Source organism: Acyrthosiphon pisum, chromosome A1, assembly GCF_005508785.2.
Source record: "Acyrthosiphon pisum isolate AL4f chromosome A1, pea_aphid_22Mar2018_4r6ur, whole genome shotgun sequence".
NCBI classification, from domain to species: domain Eukaryota; kingdom Metazoa; phylum Arthropoda; class Insecta; order Hemiptera; family Aphididae; genus Acyrthosiphon; species Acyrthosiphon pisum.
The window spans coordinates 89,270,597-89,288,974 of record NC_042494.1 but is presented as its reverse complement, the minus strand read 5'-3'; the positions used below and the strand labels follow the sequence as shown (position 1 = coordinate 89,288,974).

General features: G+C 27.9%; 1 long non-coding RNA gene across 2 annotated transcripts in view; it reads right to left on the bottom strand.

Annotated features, from left to right (window-relative positions):
* The window catches only part of LOC103309889, a 52,276-nt gene continuing 33,898 nt past the window's right edge, over positions 1 to 18,378 (bottom strand). Inside the window, exons 2-4 of one of the 2 annotated variants that reach the window (XR_003839088.1) lie at positions 2,391 to 2,552; positions 1,548 to 1,684; positions 1 to 538 (exon numbers count right to left, since the gene is read on the bottom strand). This is a non-coding gene — a long non-coding RNA (uncharacterized LOC103309889). The remainder of the gene's footprint in view (positions 539 to 1,547; positions 1,685 to 2,390; positions 2,553 to 18,378) is intronic. The other variant, XR_510875.3, reaches the window with a different exon arrangement.

Below are 18,378 nucleotides of genomic sequence, written 5' to 3'. Positions count from 1 at the left end.
ATTTAGGAATTAGTAAATGTATTTCGTAAGAGCCTTGCAAAATAGTACTTCGTGAGTAAGTTTTTAGGTTGAATATTATAAGTTTTGAACTTGTACAATCAAAATATTCATCGCATAACACCACGGGTTATTAAGATATATTCAAGTGAATAAAATAATAAAATATTACTAAGATATTTATGTATAAAATCAAAATGAATTAAAATATATCAATATAATTATAATAATATACGTATGATATTCTAGTTAAACTGTGGTAGAAAGCATATATTATGCCAAGTGAAAACAAGTGATAAACCGCATACGACAAGAATAACGTATTTAAAAAAGATATTTCTTAGAATTCCACCTAACTCCACTTATTATGACACAGTGGATCGAAGTTAGGACGTTTTGGTATTGAGTGTTCGTGCAGGTACAGTCGTCCCAAAGTAGATTGTGATCAAAGCCGATGTCTGATAGGCGATCACATAATAATTAATAACCTATTGTGTGGTCTGGTTATACAAAAGGTCCAATATCAATTCAAACCGTAAATCTGGAACAATAGCAAACAGAAATTAAATACCATTCAGTGGCGCAAATAGGGGGGGGGGGGGCTTAGAGAGGGCTTAGCCCCCTCAAAATATAATAGTATACCAAGTATGTACCTATAAATTATAATTTTTAAAAAAATGTGTTGGGGCTTGAGACCCCCTAAACATTTTTCCTATTTGCGCCACTGATACCATTACGGAAAGTTGCGAATGGTTTATTACGGAAATTAACGTTCTTCGTAGGGTAAACCGTATAAGCTAGGTACTTTAAGTACCGATATACCGCATTGACGAGGAATCACAGACGTGAACGGTGAACCTAACCTACAGGCTACAGGACACAGCCACACGGGTGTAAGAGGATATGGCCATGTTGGTTGTTGACGCTACTCGCCAGTGTTGCAACAAGTCACAAAGAGTAAATAGGTTCCCACCATAGACATAATAGACATAATGATATTATGTCTATGGTTCCCACACACTGCAACGGCAGCGGCGGTGGCGGTAGCATGGGTGTAGCGTGATGATTTTTTTTTTTGAGGGGAAGGGTGGCTATAGCCTTTTTTTTTTGTATCAACGACGCTGCCGCAACTTCTTGCGAATTACTTCGCATAAGGCCTATAATGATTCAAGTACAGAATATAATTTTACAAATATTACTACAGAAAAATGTAAAGGAACAAAATATAAAAAGGACTAAAGAAGCACATTAAGTAAAATAAAGTAAAATATGAATAAATAATATACCATACCTACATCATATTATTAACATATACATATTTTGTATTTGAATTAAATATAAAAAAAATATATTTTCAATAGGAAATCATTACTATAGTATAAGGTTTTAACATCTGTTTTTTTGGGCAAATATATTAAGAACCTCTTTAGATTTAATAGTATTAGCTAAGTCCCTTTCAATATGAATTAATCGTCAGTCATAGAATTTCTTAGCCATGTTTTTATTCGCCATATTACTGAAAATGATCTTTCACAAGAAGCAGAACTTACTGGAATTGTAAGTGCTACTTGTAAAAGCTTATGTCTTGTATAAATGTGGACAAATGTTTTCGTTAATTTCTGATACAGTAGCATCTATGACAAAATCATCTTTATCAATACAGTTCTTCATAATTAGCATTTTTTATCTAAAATTTAAATTATCAAATATTCGATATTAACAATATTATTGACCGTGTATTGGTTATATTAAAGATACATTAAAATATATTAAAAATATCAAAACCGTTTTGATATTTATTGATAGGTTTTCATTAATATCAATAACATTGATCGTGTATATGGACTTGGGGCCCTTAACAACATATTATGTATTAAAATATTTGTTTGGATAATAACTTGTATACGTCGGAAGCGATCGGCATTTACGACATAATATAAAACTCCCTGATTTTTCTTTGATTTTTCACATAAGTAATATAAATTATAATAAATAAGTAACCAAGGTAACTAAAAAAATGAACATTATTACTATTTGTTGTCTCCATTGCACGGAGAGCATAGACCATGGCACCAGTACACCACCATTGTTTTATATATTAGTATACTATTATAATATGTTACTCATATTAGTATATCTATACTAATTACTAATATTATAAAAAGGAAAAATGTGTTTGTTTGTAACGAATAAACTCAAAAGCTACTGAGTACTGGACCGATTTCAAAATTTTTTTCACTAATAGAAAGCTATATATTCTTTGTTTGAGTGTCGTATCTAGGCATAAATTTAGGCCGATAAAGTTAATAAATAATTAGTATCTTAATTATTATTATTATCATAATAATAAATATTATATATTATCAAAACAAACGAGTAAATTGTATAGGTACCTAAAAGGCTTGGTGGCCGGTGTTTTTTTTAGCTACCTGTAACCTGACCTTTTTAGGGTTCCGTACGAAACAAGACCCTAAGGCTCCGCTGTCGGCACGTCCGTCCGTCGGTCTGTCACCAGGCTGTATCTCATGAACCGTGAAAGTGTATTTCTGTGGCCGCTATAACAACAAAATTTGTTTTTAAAGTATTTAATACTAAAAATCCATCAAAATATATAATATAAGCAGTGTTACTATTACTTGCCAATATGTATTATCAAATCGGTTGGGCCCAAAATGGACCGTTGGTGGTGACGGGGAGGGCTACGGGTACTTAATACATAATATTATATACCTACCTCGTGTTCGTGGTATCTTTAGAAACCATTTAGGACGTAGGTACGGATTTTGCACGACTGTGCGCATTGATTATTATATTATTATTATAATATACACACATCGTTTGCGTCCACCAGCTCTCTCAGAGCCCTGGTATTTTAATGGCGGCATGTTACTTGCGTCCCAAAAAAGGTATATTTTTCAGGTAGTAAAATTTGACCGTTAACTTGGCTATATAATTATTATCGATATTATCTACTAAATCACTAAAATAGATAGTTAATAAACTGTACTGTATTTCTTAATTTTTTTTAAGCTATGGAAAAAATGTGTAGTTCTAAATTGGTCGCGATTAATGGTTTTTATATAATTGATCAGTGGCGGATTTAAGGGTTCAAAGAAAGTAATCAATAAGAAAGCCTCCTACAAAATGTATCATTAAGATACTTACCCCAATTTCACAAAATGTAGATAATAATTAAAATGTAGCTTGACAAAAAACCATGCAAATATAAAAAGAAAGTGAAGCCACATAAAATTATAAAGGTTTAATTTGAGTTACACACTTTTAAATTTCGTTCTACACACTTCACTTTTTATACTACACAAAATGTTAAGAGCTGCTATATACATAAAAGTCGATGATAAAATTACCATTTTATATTTTAATTCACAAAAACAATAATGATGTGTGTATGTATGTTTCTGTGGGTGACGGACCGTTCGGCTAGGTTGGCGAGTGAATTGATGGTGTGTAGGCAATTACTCGTTGATTCTATTTATAATGTTATACTTAATTTAATAATAATACTACTTATTTTAAATTTCAATCAATACTTTAAAGTTATAGTTATAGCAATTTTATAGCAATTGTATAACTAGCAGTTGTAAGAAACAATGTCTTAAACCATTAAATGTATAAACATAATAATATGATAAACATAGTGCAAACGCATTAAATTTAGAGTCCTCTTTACCACATTTTTCAATATTCATATGTACCTACGTTGTGAATTTATCGCGAAAACGGTTTCCAATAAATCAAAGATTGTTATTATATTTACAAAATTATTGTTTTTATTTTCATGCAATCATGAATTATATTATATATATTTATTTATAATAATTATAAATAATCTTATTTGTGATCAATGATAGTGGGTAGAATGTAGAATACCTAACTTAGATTTACCTACGTAGGTATATAAGTATTTATTTCGATCTTTTCTACTTTATTTAATTATAATATTTTCTACTTTTGAAGTATTCCTATAAATTTAAATTATTTTACTATTAAAATAATGGTAAATTATATTCCAATTTGAAATATACTTTTTTTTTAGTTAAAATTTAAAAAAAAATCAACTTTATAATTTAGGTGGGCCCCAGTGCACAATTTAGGAGGGGGCCCCTTGGCATTTGCCAACTAAACGACTGTTAAATCCGCCACTGTAATTTACAGTTAACAGTTTGGATATCATAAAACTTATAAGTCTTAAAGCAATAACAATTTTCGATGAAAGTGTTCGAATAAAAGCTGTATGAAACTAGATGTTCATGACAATTTAATAAGTGATCCTATTTCACATATCAATAATTGACAATTTATTATTACAACATATTATTATTATTATCATGACAAATTGTAAAAAACGAATTTTTATATTATTTATATTATTATTACTATGACAAAAGTTATTATCATAACATATGAGTTTTTTTTTTATTCAATATACTTCTATATTATAAATTAAAATAAACATCAATGTATTTTTTTTTAATTTAAATTTTGATATTGACTATATCAATATTTTCGGGACGCAATTAGATCATAAAAAAAGGTAGGTATACGCAAATAATATAGCATATACATTTTTATTCTAATCGAAGTAATATATATTTTCCAAGGTTAGAAACCGATATTTAATACCGATTTTGAATACCGGTTAAAACCGTTAAAAACCGAAATCGCTACCGAAACCGAAAAAAACCAATACCGGTAATCAAAACCGATATCCGAAATCGAAATCAGGAACGGAAAAAATAAATATCGGGAAATTTATGTTCGGTTTCAAGCCCTGGACTCATTATAATACGTAATAGCCCCCCCCACAATTGTCTTTTTTTATAATGTATAACAATTAACAATACATTTTTATTAGTTTGGTCAAAAAGCATGAATATATAATACACGGCCCCTAATATATGTTTACGATAGTAGTTGAAAAATATTAAAAATACATATACCTAAACAATATTTTTAAAAATATTTAAAGTTTTAATTTCGACAACATTTATCAAACTCAAAACTTAAAATGCGGGTAAGTGGATGTCACTCTGCTGTATAGTAGGTTACAAGTGGGTCAATGTATAATGGATTGTATTAAACTTGAATTCAATGATATATATGATAATTTGTATCCAGGATAAAAAAATAAATAAAAACCATTGTAACTCCATTAGCTTCTAAAATTATTTAGTAGTTAAAAATGTACCTAAATATATTAATTATTAATAACAACAATATAAATATAATATACAGTATCCTAGGCTGCCGAACCGTCTCTACTCAGAACCGTTTTTTGCACACATGATAAATATCATTGAATTTAAATTTACAGTCATCCACTATTGTAGCCTACTGTACAGCAGAACGACTTCCACTTATCCGCTTTCTTTTGTTTATTTTTAAAAAAATGGTGTCCCCCAATTTAAAATTTCTGGGCACGCCACTGTATAGAAAATACATTTTTAAATTCTTTAAGTACAATTACTACAATTTAAGACTTTTTGAGCGACTATCATAGGCCATTAAAATAATTTTTAAATTTTTTCAACATTTCGGGAGGGGCTGCAGCCCCCTCATCACCTCCCCTGAATACGCCACTGATACAGGACTTGAAACTGATATTGGATACCGCTTTGAATACCGGTTTAAACCGTTAAAAACCGAAATGCGATAACAGAAACTGAAATCTTATTTTTTCGGCATATTATGCAATTAAAAAAAATGTAGGTACATATATTTTTAATCTAATATAATATTTTGTTTAAAAAACTTTTTCCTGGATTTACCTCAGAAAATGTTGCAAATTAACCTGCGAAAGTACGTAATTGTCGTTCATCCAACGATTAGATTTATCGCGCTGCGGATCAGGGGAAAGCACGTTCGATAACGACGAAAACTAGGTGCGAGTGAACTAGACAAGCGACGACTACTATACCTACTTATAATTGGGTCTTGCGTGTCGGTAATAAAGTATCTAAGACCAAAGTCCATTTCTCCCCCCCCCCTTTATCCAGCAATGACATCCAATCTTCATAGACCATAATAATATATTAGAGTAACCTGGTAACCACCGGTTTGCGGTAATGGACAGAGCTGCTATGCATCGTGTGTGGCGTGTGTCGTGTCGATATCGATAAAATCGTATATTGAACGTTATTTTTGTTGGTATAGTGTAAAACCAAGTTTCAAAGAAGAATTTACTACAGCTAGCTCAACTTCAAAAATCAATACGGTTCCAGTTGTAACCATAGTTACCACACCGACGCGGCCACGCATGACACAACATCATGGTTATATTTAAGAAATCTGAATAGGTCTATGCACAATACACGACTTAGCTGTGAGCCCGGCTAAATTTACGGGGCATAGTAAATTTATAAAACTTACCAAGCACTAAGCAGTGTTGCCACTCGCCTGAGAGAGTATGTTAAAAAAGAATGGCCTATACTAATATTATAAAAAAAGAAGACTTGTTTCTATTACATCATTGTCTTACATGGAAATGATGGAACTAACATCGTATATTCATTATATTAGATTTTGTTAGTTAATTTGGTAGATATATTATTACTTGTGACTTACACAAACTATTTTTGATTCATTTTATACAAATTAAACAATCAATTATAAAAATTCTTAATTTAACGATGATTAATAATAAAAGCTTATTGGTGGATAATTATAACATAAGATATAAGGTAGGTATTGAAATTTGAAACATGCTTTTCTTGTAGACTTCTTCTTAAATTTAAAATTGTATATAAGGTATAGTATATAAGGCAATTTGTATTTAATATAATTCATAAATAATAAGTAGTGTATTAATTAAAAAATAATACACATCTAAAATATATACATACCTAATATATAACTACCTTTTTATTGATAATAATTTTAAAAAAATTACAAAATTCGAAAAATTTTCATAGCTCAAAGAGAGCTAACATTTTTTTTTAATTTTTACCATTTATGGGGTATGTTAATAGACAGTCAATATGAACATTTTGTGAACATTTTAAGTGTCTACGATTATTAGGTTTTAATTTCAACAAAATATCAAAATCGAGAAATGGAAATTCGTTAATTTACCGGTGAATATAGAATATCAAATATTCCAATATCGTAGGTATATAATTATTTTAAATTCAGGCTTATTTTTTTTTTTTAATTACATTATTAACAACTTATATGTGAACATTTCAAATTTGTATTAAATGACCAAGTTTTTTTATCGTAATAAATTATTTACCGAAAAAATTAAAAAATTTTAAAAGTTCGCTTATTGCTATAAATAACTTAAAATCAGTCAAAATATATCAAACATTGTTATTGATAATTGTCATTTTATCATCTGGTGAACATTTAAAATATCTACGGTCATTAGTTTTTGAGTTCCACCAAAATAAAATCAATTTTTTTAAAAATTGGTTTTGCGTAAAAATTCAGATTTTTCAGAATGCTTTCTCGTTCTCAACATTCTGTTGGCCATTCTAAAAGAAAAAAACCATAAGTATTGTAAGCATAAAAAATTATAAAATAACAATAACTTTATTTTTATTGAAGTAATATTTATTAAAACAAAATAACAGTATTTATAATCTTGTTCATAATGGAAATAAAATAATTATATCCAATATTTTGAATTTTCTAAGAGATTTAAGATTTTTGATGTTTGATTGGGTTTAATGTAAAAATTATACTAGGTATATGTGCTTATGTCTTAGTCTATACACTAGAAGAGCTTCTTAAAATTATTTATTATCTTCTCTATATATTACGCCCAGAGATTTATCCCTGTCTTATGAGTCTGAATATTATACCTTGTTGCACATAATAATATGTTCCCACCATGTGTCGCATAATGTGCATGGGTTATTGCATATAGTTGACGATGTTAGAAAATTTGGTGTTTTAGATAGATTTAGTTGTTTTAAGTTTGAAAATTATAATCAAATATTAAAGAAACTGATTCGTAAAAAAGATAAACCATTACAGCAAATTTCAAGACAATTAGAAGAAGCAAATTATTGTGAGTCTAATGTAGACAATTTTTTAAGAACAGACCAAGTAGTTCTAAAAAAGAGACATAATCTAGGTCCAATCGTAGATGGTTGCACAGACACACAATATAGATCAATCATATATCACAAACTTACTTTTAGTGTATTTGGTAAAGGAAATAAGTGCTGCTCTTTATTTAATAACAGTATTGTATTGATTTTAAATATAGTTTACCACAACATGCTTCAGGGATATGTGATTGTGGGAAAAGAATTTTTAAATAAAGTTAACGTATATGAGTCTTTGTGTGAGTCCAGTTTATTACGTATTTATAAGGTATCTACATTGTCTAAAGTAAAATGCTGGTCAATCCATAAGATCAAATCAAAGTATTTTCTATATATGTATCAAAAAATGTATTTTGCTTTTCCAATGCTTCATACAGAACAAGATGAGAGGCCTGTAATATAAATTTAATTTTAATATATGTGTTTGGTGTACATACATACCATTTTAAAATAGTTTTATAAATTTGTACTACTCATTTTTTAATATATTTAATATATCTTGTTACTCATTATAAATGTATACAGTTAAATATAATATGATCAGTGATTATTGAATAAAATAATGTTTTTAAGTATGTTATTAATCTTTCTATTATTTACAGTAGAAAATACCTATGATATTCTTATTTTATGTATAGTTATAGATATATAGATAATAATTCTCTTAGTTTTAATTTATGTACATAGTACATTCTATAACTTAAAATCAAATTTTTATTGGAATGATAAAATATAGTTACTACAAATATATTGTTGTGGAGTTTGAAGATCAAGGGATTCAAATTATTCCAAGGAATTGGTTGGTAAACAATGGCAGTGCTACAAAATTTCCTCCACTTACCACTAACAGTATTAGATATGAAAAATTGTGCTCAAAAATGGTGGAACCTAATTTGATACTTGGAATACCTTTAATTTAAAAAGAATTCTTGCATCTTGTGGTTCGTATTTCAACATTTTATAAGCAAACACTTATTTACTGAGAAATATATACTTTGTTAATTATTTGTTTATATAGATGATTTTCTAACCGCAAAGAAAAAATTGAAGAAAGCCGAAAACCAAACAGATTTGGATAGCACTGATATTGATGAATCAAAAAACAAAAGAAAATATACTGCTGCTAAAGTTTATGAATCAGATTCAGATGAGTTCTGCAATCTTCAAAAAACTGTGCCAGGTAATACATCCTGTAAAACTTATAACTAGCTTTAAAATTTCATATAAATTATGTAATTTTATTGGGCAAACAATTTCAAATAAAATATAATGTATTTTTTATTTTGTATTTATGAGTGATTAAAATGGTTTTTAGATATATTTGTTATATTAATTACATTAACTTTTTGTATTTATTTTCAGCCAAAAAAAAAATTTAAAAAACTTTAATGCTTAGCAAAGGTATATTTGTTTAGTGTACTTCAAAATTACTAATCTTATTTAAATTAAAATATGTGTTTATAATGTTGTATGTAATGTTTTAAAACATATAGGTTTTCCCATCAAACAAAATAAAACTAAGCAAATCTTATCAGTGCCAAATCTTTCTGTTAATGAGAAAGGTATAATTCTACTATAAGATTATTTTAAAATTTAAAAAAATAATATTATTTATGTTTTTTATTATTTATTATTTCTTTACTTATTGAGTCATTTTGGGCATAGCCTACAATTGCCAAAACCTCCTCAGTTATATAAAGGTATTATTTATTTTTAAACTTGCATTTTCTTACATGGATAACATAATTGAAACAATTTTATTTCCAGACAACTATGAAAATCGTGAAGCCAAATTATTCAGTCCAAGTTCATCACCTGATATGTTCAATATCTATGACTCTCAGTTTGGTAAGTATAATTATAATTATAATCAAGGCTACAAATTTAATTTGAAAACTATTAAATATGCATAAAAACCACAACAATTTAAATTTTATTTTTATTTTTTCATTATAATTTTTAATTTATTTTATTTTAAACATTAGTATTGTTTAACATTGATATGGCTGATATGAGTATATGACTTATTTGGCTTGACTAGTCTTGATCTTCGTCGTATACAAGATCTATAAAAGAAATATGCTTAGAATAGATTATGTTTCTACTTAAAATTATATATTTTACTTTTAAAGTAGTTATCAAGTAGTTATCAATGATTTCTTTGGATTATCAAACTTGAAAGACCTCTTGTTTGGTGCCAACAAAGTTTTATTTAAAGAAAAGGAGAGTTCTACGTCTGACAAAGTTATTGGGGCAAACTAGAAATACGTCTACGGGTTAAATCTTCTGATATATCCAAACCTACATTCTCTTTTTCACCAGTTAATATTTTTGAAATATTACACATCATTTGAAATCCTTTTTTTTTGTTGAAAACTGTTTAATATTTTAATGCAAATTTAGAACAGATTGACAAAAAAAAATGTAAATATTACAAAAAAAATCATTAAAACATGCATTTATATGCCCTAACCCATGAAATATGGAAAATAAGATTTGGTATTTGAACTATAAATAAGTCAAAACAAATTTTGGCCAAATCCATTTTATTATACAGTATAGCAAAAAAAAACATACAAATGCATTAAATTCACAGCCCTGATTATAATACTTATAAGACGTATTAATTATTTATATAGTTTTTATTATTAATTCATTTTTGTTTATATTTTTAAATATAGAATCTTTAATTACTAATAACAGTGAAGCAGTAGAAGTTCCTATTCTAGACAACTTAATTCCTATAAATGCCAGTACACAACAAAATGAAAAAATGAAAATTTCTGGTAAGAAACCGTTATTTTTATAATTTATTTTTTTTGTTATTAATTATTTTTGCCTTTATTTTTAAATATAGAATTATTAATTAATAATGACTTATTGGCTAATAACAGTGAACCAGTAGAAGTCCCTATTCGAGACAACTTAATTCCTATAAATGCCAGTACACAACAAAATGAAAAAATGAAAATTTCTGGTAGGAAACCTTTAGTTTTATAATATTTTACAATTTAGATAATAACTTAATCAATTTATTTTTGTTTTATTGAATAATTTTATCATATAAGTTTATTAGTGTAATTGCAATAATTTAAATATGATACCACTTTTGTAGAAAACACTGAGGTTACTATAATACCTGGACAAAATAACAACAATAGTTCCCCCTTGCTGTCAACTGATGAAATTAAATCTTTATTGATAAATATAAATGGTAATTTTTCTTTTTAGCCTTTTTGTAACTTTAAGAGTTGTAATAATACCGACATATATCATATATATTTTTATTATTATTGTTTTTATGTATAAGATCCATTGATGGATGCAACAAATCAAAAAAATTTAATTGAAGGTGTTTGTAAAATGCAGTTCAAAATTAACCAAATGTTACTTGTATTAAAAAATATCAATGATAATATAAAAGAGCTCAAGAATACATATTCTGTAAACTCAAACAAAAATGCTGATGTAAACATGCATATTTACTTTCCTATTGATACTGACGATGCACTTATATCTATTGAAGTTAAATTGGTAAATGACGACGACTTTAAAAAACAGCTGGTAATAAATATAATTGTACTTCTCTATTTTTACACCTCAATATTTTTTTTTAAATTTTGATTGTTTTCAGATGTATGAGCTATCAAAAATTGGCGGTGAATCTATAAAACAAAAAACCTTTAATGCATTAAAATTATTGATTACTAATAAACTTGCTTCTTGCATGACATATGCTGGGATAAAAAAGAATAAACGATGTTTCAAAACACTTCAACTTCATAATCTACTTATTGGTAAGTTCTATATAGAGCCCTAATATAACTTAAGTATTTTTAATTTTTTTAAAAGATGTGATAAGAAATAGTTCTGAAAAAGCAACTAATCATAAAGTGATCAAAGAAATACATAACTGGATACGCCGAGCTTCTGAACGATATAGAAATGAATTGACGAGACATGATGATAAAGATTTAAAAGTAATGATGACTGAACATGATGGTGATGAATCATATTCTGATTAATTCATAAATTCCTATTATTGAATAGTCTTATAGTTATTATAAATAAGTATGGAAGTATACCTACTTAAGTAAATATATTTTTTTTACAGTTATAAGTCTTATATTATATAATATACATTTTAATGTTGGTTTTTTTTATACTTTTATTAAATAACATTATAAAAACATGTTTGTATAATTTATTTGTAATTATATTATTTTGTTGTCATATCCACGATATGGGTATTTTCATATTTATTAAAATTAAAATATTAAATTTTTATTTGTGTATCATCATTATTAGCTTTTTAAATATTTAATGGTATTTTATATTTTATATTTCATTTATATCTAATACATAGTCAAAGTATGAATACAATACCTATGCCCAGGAAGAAAAGTTTTGAAATTCATATATATTTCCTCGAATATATTATATGTTTATAAAAAATATGTCGAAAAGATATAAATAAAGCCATCCAATGTATATCCATCAAATATATAAAATGGTGCAAATAAAGATATCCTATGGATGATCGTTATAGACATCAAAAATGTTCAAATAATGGTATCACCTGGATATCATTAAGAACTTCATATAGTGCAAATTAAATAATCCTATGGATATCCATTAAAAGATGTACTAGGTATACACGCGGAAATTTGGATAGCCAATAAGTTACTCAGAAGATATCAAATTAGGTTGTCCAGAATCTGTCTTTTCCGAAATTTGGATATCATTAAGATATCGTTAGGATAACTTAGTGTTGTTACTTGTTAGGGTTGGTAAAGAATACTATCGATACATTTTGATTAAACACCACGGCCGAAAAAAAACGCTCAACTGTCTAAATGTTAAAAATTGTTCACTTACACTATATATAACTATAATTACTCAATTGTATCAATGCAAATAACTCATGTACTTAGTATAACCTAATTCATATCAAAATTAATTACTTGTAATAGCACACTGTGTGCTAAAACATTTTAAATTAAATAAATAAAAAAAAAATATATTATATTTATGAAAATATTTGAAATTATTAGACAATAGGCAATAGGTACATTAATATCATATTAAATAATAATGTTATATTATTATATAGTAAACTTTTTAAAAAAATAGCGGGGAAATGTTCGTGTTCCAAATTCAACGCGCCGCACCTATTATATACGACTACGAGTGGCAGCATATGTCCGTGATCTAGGTGGTTCTGAAGGGTCAAAATATTGAATTATACTTTTAAAAAAATTATTCAAACCATAGTTGGATATAATGTAACATAATTATGTATATTAATGCATTAATGCAATATTACAATATATTTTATATTTAGATAGGGTTCAGCGATATTGAGAAGTAGTCGTTTTGTAGTGTCAGGTGCAAAACGCACAAAGACCTTGTGCTAAACTGGTTTGCCAATCACGCACAAAATACGCCAATCGGCTTTAGAATCATATATTATTAGGGGCAGTTTTTTGGAGGGGACTACAGTGGTCGGCCGGAGAACTACTTTTCGCGGTAATAACATTTCAATATTTAATCCACTAGAAATATTATAGCCTATATTATTTAATGCTAAATATTATGTTGTGAATTTGTATTTGAATTGTATACAAATTGTTACAATGTTTTGTATCATTTTTTTAATTAGGATAGCTGGTGTATAAGAATAGTATTTTTGCTTTCTCCACTCCGATCCGTTTTACCACCACATTTATTAGCAGTACTGGATGTTTCACTCCCGAATAAAGGAATCCCGGAAAAAAAGACCAAGGAAAAAAAGAACACAGTAAAAAAGAACAGTTTACAATTTTTGAATTTTTTAAAAATGTTAAGAATGTACCAGTGGCGCAACTATATATTTGAAATGTTGGGTGTAGCCCCCACCTGACATTACATGAAAAGTAACCCGTGGTAAGTAAAGTAACACCACCATAATGTTTACTTAAAAATATAAAAAAATCGGAACGATTCTGTTTTAGCAACTTTTCGATTTTTAAATTTTTTTTTTTTATGTGTGATTTTTAGGGTGCTTTGTAAGAATGTAAAAAAAAACTCAGAAAATTTCGTTTGAAGTATGATGAAAAATTTCAAAAACTACATTTTTTTCGTATTTTAAAATAAAGAAATACTTAGATCTAATTCGAAATGAATATTGCTCGAAAAAAAATCGAAAATATCCCCTAGATTTGCTAATCGTATGTAAAACCACCTTAGGCAGACCTCGGAATTAAACAAAGTTGTTTAAAAGTACATAATCTGCTAGCGTTACCACTCGCTCAGTGCGCTGCGCTCGGACAAAAAAAACGAAATAACACCAAACACGAGCTCTTCCGCTCAGTATAGTGTTGCATGATGACTTAAACTTCCAAAATAATGGTTTCCGCAAACAAATTCAAACAATTTCGAAATCAGCGTTAAAAACCACACATTTTGAAAAAAAAATTAATTATATTTAATTCTTAGTACTTTTTTTTAAAATGTGCGTAATGAAAAAAATGTAGTTATTAAAGTTTTTTATCAATGACTTCAAAACAAAGTTTGTCCGGGCTTTTTTTTTACATTCTTATAAAGAACCCTCGAATACACATTTTGGAAAAAAAAAATTTGAAAAATCGATAGGTTGCTAAACCAAAACTATGCCAAAAAACCATACAAACAATGTCAATTATTTACTCAAATATTTAATTATACCTTATTTTTTAATATTTTTATTATAATTTTCAAATAATCATCCCACGGTACAAAAATACGCCTGGAAGTTGGATCCGGTGAATTGAAGTGGGCTCAAGATGTTATAGGTGGATATGAACAAAAAAAAAACATACTATTTATGAAAAAATGCAAATTAGACTTGTAACATTATGCGAAGATTATAAAAACGGTAAAAGGGATATCGAAAATTTCTTAACTGCTGTAACATACACGATACGATATCATTAATATTTAATTTTGTTAAATAATAATAATATTTTGATATCAATTACTTTTTTTTTTATAATCAATTTATATATTTTTAAAAAATGTTCTATTTTCCTTGGTCTTTTTTACCGATTACTCGAATAAAGACATTTCCCCCGTATCAATAATAATTTTTTTTATGTTAGGAACTATGTTTTATATAATTTAATATAAAGTTAATATAGTTAGTGCATTCGAGGTCTAAAAATTGAAATTTTTCAGTAGTTTACACAATCTTCAGGAAAAAAAAACAGGGATTTTTACGCGAAATCAGTTTTTGGATTAAGATTATAAGTAGTATTATAATTTTTGGCTTATAATTCCAAGAAAATTAACAATAAATACATGAAATATATATTAAAAATGTATATAAGAATAAATATTGTTAAAAATTCACGATAAACACATGAAATTATTATAAAAAATTATAATTTGTCTTTTTTCGTGATTTTTTTTCTGATTACTATCAACACAATATCTGTTTTCTCATTCTGAACAAATGGTGAATTTGAGTGTATTGAGTATGTCATGTAGAAAATGTTACAATTTAAAAATGCTTATAATAATATATCGTTTTAAAACCTAAATATCTTACAAGTCCAATACACAATCAAAGACCTCAATCAAAGATAATAATATATTGTTCTTAATATTAAGTTTGAAAATGGTTAAATTCACTTAGATATTACTGAGTTCTAAAGCTATAAAGAAAAAACAATTGGTATTACTGGACGTACATTTGTTATATTGCTTGTAGATCAGAGAGAGAAAACTAATAGTGCGCAGACATCTATTGAGTTTTAAAAGTGGTTTTCTATATTTTCCCAATTGCGTCAATAACAGCTTAAATTTTGCTTAAAATGTTGTCAAAATATCTACTATATTACAAGTACCTGTATTATATGTGTGCAACGCCCTATCGGGAAAAAATGTATTAAATAATCGGTAAAACACAAGCACACCCTGGACAAGGGGGAGTCCAGGAGGGGCCATGGCCCGCGGGCCTCGATAGTTAAGATTTATTTAGGGGCCCCAGATTCGTCCATTATTTTTTTAATTATAGGCTATAACACTGCATAAAACACCTAAAAAAATTGATGATTATTTAGCGAGGAAAAAAGCTTGTAAATTATAATTTATAAATAAAGTTATTATTCATTATTTATTGCTATGTACCTAATACCTATATATATTTATAATAATAGGTACCTAATATTAAATAATATAATATACATTATTTTTTTTTTCGTACAGGGGCCTCATTTAAAACTGGGCCCTGGGCCTCAACATGTCTAAATCCGGGCTTGGTAAAACACGATTGAGCATAAAACGATTGAGCATAGACCTTTTAGCAACACAATTGAGCATAGAATATTTTATGCTATGTTGCCAAATTCACGTTGCCAACATTTTGTAATTTATTATTTTCACGTACTTATTATTACACCAATTATTACGATATCTGACGCGAGGCGTCACCCGAGCCCTTCACCTTTATCGATAATGTTATCAATTAATAAATTATTGCCGGAGTACTATTCCGGACTACTATTGAGACTATTATTGATTCATAAATATTTTACATAATGTGACTAGTTATATTACATATTGACTCTAAAAACATGACATTTTTTTGTCATGTTACATTTTGAATCATTATAATTATTTAAATAAATATTTTTGTATAATACAGTTCAAAATTAAAAATGGCAACGTTGCAGAGTTTTTTATGCTCAATCGTGTTGGTTTTCTTTTGTATTTCAACTTCCTTTGATACACCGACAGGCGACAATTTATGCTCAATCGTGTCTCAGCCTAAATAATATTCTGGGTAGATTACGAAACCGTCCAAATCGGTCGATCTGGTGTGGAAAGCGTGTGTGGTGCCGTGAGGGTCGTGAACCGGAAGGTTGGGACGGGGGATGGTGGCGATGGCTTGCAGCTGGCGGGTTAGGTATGGCCGAATGTAAACATATTATAGTTCTTTGTGCAATTATACAGGTATTATAAATTATAACGAGGGTGTGACAATAGTAGACACCGACCGCCGCCACGAAACCCTCCTTGACTGTTTTATTATAAACGAGGCTCGTAAATGGCAACCGAAAAATAACCCTAGGTCCGGCTGCACTCAGAAAAAAATACATTACTACCCGACGATATAATATAATACTATATTATATTATTAAGTTTATGTACGAGACAGACTTACAGTCATGGCTTTTATTGTTTATTATAGACCTTTAGGTAGGTACATATTAATATATATGTGTCTACACGAGGACCGATCCACCTATACACAGCAAGAATTTTGTTGATGTTTTCGATAAAAGAGACGCCATACCATGGTTTGGCAAGTTCCTTATAAAAGGAATTCGTTCCGTTCCTCGTTATTTAAAAAAAAAAAAATTCGTTCTGTTCCGTTTTCCTTAAAAAAAAGAATTCGTTCCTTTGTCGTTCCTTTGGAAAATGAATGAGTTCCTTTTTTAGTTCCAAATAAAATAAAAATTCTTATTTAATCATTAATGTTTTTGTTTTTTTTTGTATTATGCATACTTCTTAAATTTGTATTTATAATATATATATACAAGTAGGTACCTACATATTTTATATGTTTATGCAATATATTATTATATATTTGGAGATTTTCTTCAAAATTAAATTTTTGGCTAATGTATGACAATTATCTCAACGTCGATACTTGATAACAATCACTAATTAGGAATATACCTTATACACATTAAAAAAATATATCTTAATTTCAATTTTTACATACTTATCTTTGTAAATTATTGAAACTAGAAAGGAACGAACAATTTTGTTATTTTTCCTTAAAAAAAAGAACTAGTTCATTTTCTCGTTCTTTTTTTGTAAAAAAGAATTCGTTCATCGTGCCGTTTTTTAAAAAAGAATTCGTTCTAGGAATCCGTTCCTTTTGGAACTCGTTCCTTCCAAACACTGCGTTATATAGACGCCCAGGGGCGTAGGTATAGATTATTAATGGGGGGGTTTCGACTTAAATTATTAGTACTACAGATAATAAAGAATAATTTTTTATTAATATCATAGGAATACAAAAAAACCAAAATACAATGAATACGTAAACATGGATGATCAAACAATGGATAGCGTCAAAAACGTGCTGTGTTAAGAGGAAGTGTAACGAAAAATGTACGCGTGCAACGACCGAGAGTATATGCGCTGTTAAGTGTTTTCAGCAATATATTAATTGTTTTCTTATGTTTAACTTAAAAGTAATTGTTGTTGTTTGTAGTACATGCAATTTTTCCTGATCATTATTATTATATATTAACCGATTGTGATTTTTTAATGTGGG